A 3237-nucleotide genomic window follows, 5' to 3' on the forward strand; every position below is an offset into this window, starting at 1 on the left:
TTTTTTACATGAAATAAATTCGAATACAAAAATATTTTTCTGTTCTATAACACAAAATAGATAAGTATACGAAGTTTGAAAGTCTTTCAGTACCAAAAACACTACGTAAAACATTAATGAAAAATGTGGCCCCCGTTTTAAAAAAGATCCCATTTTCATTATATCATTCATGTTATCATACGTTTAATTTTCCCATTATTATTTAATTTTTCGTGTTTATATGTGCCCACATGTGTTTGTATTGTCCCCTCTTCGTTGGTCCCTTGTGGGTAATAAAAAATGCTCTAGTAATTGACTATCTTTTGGGTATTTGAAGAACCAACTTGTAGAAAAGAAACAGAATTGCGCAGTAATGTTTCTACCACTAACATAAATAATCTGTTTCTATCACAGAACAAAGTTTCCATAATCCTCATGAAATGCAAGAGCGTTATGAAAAAGTTAGTTTATCCCACAGTGTGAACTCGTGTTTACTCCTTCAGTTTTAAAGCGCTCAATGAAGAGGCTAATACATTCGAATAGCGATTTGTAATTTCGAATTTCAAATTTTGAGCGAAGTAGAAAAATTGCTACAGATCGTAAAATTAATGAAGAAAAGACTACCATAGAAGCAAAGAATGGATCTATTTTAAAACGGGGGCCACATTTTTCATTAATGTTTTACGTAGTGTTTTTGGTACCGAAAGACTTTCAAACTTCGTATACTTATCTATTTTGTGTTATAGAACAGAAAAATATTTTTGTATTCGAATTTATTTCATGTAAAAAATTGTCTTATTTCGATAATTTCAACCAATCACTGACAAGTATTCAGTTGTTTATATTTACTCCTTTGACTGATTAAGCGATGTAAAGCGTATTTAATCTCTATACCTTCGTTTTATTTGCTTTTTTCATTTTAAATTTGCTTTAACCCTACAGTGATTGGTTGAAATTACAGAAATACGACAACTTTAACATGGAATAACTTATGGATTTCTTTATTTTTTAAGAAGACTAAGAGAAAAAGATGTTTTATATGACACATTCTACCAGTGTTCCAAGTTTCAAAGTGTTTCGTTAATGAAAAATGTGGCCCCCGTTTTAAAAAAGATCCCAAAGAATTCTAACCCCATATTAGATGAAAAAAAAATTTTTAAACTCTATTTCAAGTGAACCAAATATAAGCAGCGAAGCACATCTAGTATCGAACTCAAAACTATCGAGGTAAAGTAACATCGTGGTGAATAAAAAAATAAATAAATAAAAGGCCAGCTGTGTTTTTTTCTTTTTTTTTTCCGTAAATGATTTATTCAGAATGACATGGTAAGTTACCGGTTAAACCTAAATTGTTTAACATTTAAAAAATTTGTCTGTCAATTCTCATCAGCAAGTAAGTAAAGACCGTTTATAATATTATTTCAATGTGAATTCGTATCTTAATTAATTTAATGACTGAATATTTGGAACGAAGTTAATCATAAAGTTGAAATAAAGTTCAGAAAAAAAATAATGTATAAGGAGTTTTCTCCCTTCGCAATATAAATTTCCCGAAATTTTAATAACAGTGAATTAACGTTTTTTGTTTTTATAATCTTGCATTTATGTTTTGAAATCTCTTTCATGTCTTTCCATGGGCCTAGTCACATCAGAAGCTCTTCACCGCTGGAAAATCTGAAATGCGAAACTCGCTCACATTACGTAAATGTTGAGTGTCATATGTTGGTGAATTCCTTTCTTCAGGATAAATGCTGAACTCCAAGAGTATCATTTAATTTTCATAACTTTTAAGGTGCAACACGAGTTTCATCCCACCATATCTCTTAGAATAAAGACTATGTAAGTAGCAGTTGTATTGAAACAGAAATAAGAAACCATAACACATATTAATATTTGAAGTGGTTGGTAAATTGACAGAATTAAATTATCAGACAAAAGCCTTTACAGCATTTAGCCACAGCCCATTACAAATTCAAATCTTACCGCAGTTAACTTACTTTTCTACCGTTCCAGGGTCGGTAAAATATCGTATTGGATGGTTTATAAAGCACATGAGCTTATACGGTAAAACTCTATTTTAAATTTTCTCGAAAAAAATTTAAAAAACTACATTTCGGCTGACATTCATAGCTCTATCACAATATCGGGTTATTTTAAAGTTTTCATCTCTATTGTTCCTTATAAATCCCCAAAAGTATCTTTTTCTTACTATACTTCCAAATAATTCACTATTTATTTTAATTACACTCGAAAATAATCCTAAAATTTAAATTCTTCATATATAATTAATTATTCACCAATATTATAGTTTACTAACGAAATACTGCAAGGAGAGGAACAGGACATCGAGTTCGGTCTATAACCGACGCAGAAGCGTTGCCAGGTTCTAAAGTTAGTGGAAGCGAGCACATACCAAAGAATCTGCGACTCCTTTCTCTTGTATTATGTGAAATATTTCATTAGTTATAATATACATAATTCATTAATTTCATATTTCAGAAACGGTGTCTTTATGTATAAAACTTACAATTACTGACATAGGTAACTAATGAATTTTTAATGTTGAAAAGGTGCCTAATTGCTCGGGGTTAACGGTCGCTCCCTTTGCTTACTGAACTGAGGACCACTTGGTTGTTTCACAAGGGAAGTCGAGCGTTGTCGCTTAAGCTCCCACCTGAGTTGTTATATATGTGATATCGAGGATATATGTTTAAGGACGACCGTACGAACTCAAAAAGGAGAAATGGTGACGAATGGAAAAAATGAGGACTCCTTTTATTTAAACGTGTCACACGGTCGAACACAAAATAATATATATCAAAGATGATATACAAATATGCTATACTACGATAACATATATGAATTCGTAAATACCAGTAATGAAGGCAACCGTATGAAATGAATAACAGAAATATTTATTGTGGCATTAAAGTGTATGTCTGTGTGAGAGTGTGAATGCGACCTATAAGAACATAATCAAAGACAGGCCGTCGTACAAAGAAAAGTATGTATGTGAGTGATACATGTATGTGTATGTGAGATATTACAGCAGATAGAAAGAGTCAGTAACACGTGAGCATTTATACCAGTTCTTGAGTACACAATTGGAAGAGTCTGTATGTGAAAGGAGTTGAGGCTGTGTGTGGCAGCGCTGATCACTAGTTGTGATGTGGTGGCTTCCATGCCGGGCCGTGATTCTTGTTATACAGATGTTCGTCGTTCGTCGCTGGCTGAAATCTCTTGTCTGTTTCTTTATCG

The 3237-nt window shown here is 32.2% G+C and overlaps 1 protein-coding gene across 1 annotated transcript in view; it reads left to right on the forward strand.

The window, feature by feature from the left end:
* Positions 1–3237, forward strand: part of LOC106878388 (cytoplasmic dynein 2 intermediate chain 1) — a 63778-nt gene that overhangs the window by 6923 nt on the left and 53618 nt on the right. The window contains exon 2 of the mRNA XM_052973988.1: positions 1623–1818. The gene's annotated coding sequence lies outside the window, so the exon portion shown is untranslated. The remainder of the gene's footprint in view (positions 1–1622; positions 1819–3237) is intronic.

The sequence above is a fragment of the Octopus bimaculoides genome, chromosome 17 (genome assembly GCF_001194135.2).
Source record: "Octopus bimaculoides isolate UCB-OBI-ISO-001 chromosome 17, ASM119413v2, whole genome shotgun sequence".
Classification (NCBI taxonomy): domain Eukaryota; kingdom Metazoa; phylum Mollusca; class Cephalopoda; order Octopoda; family Octopodidae; genus Octopus; species Octopus bimaculoides.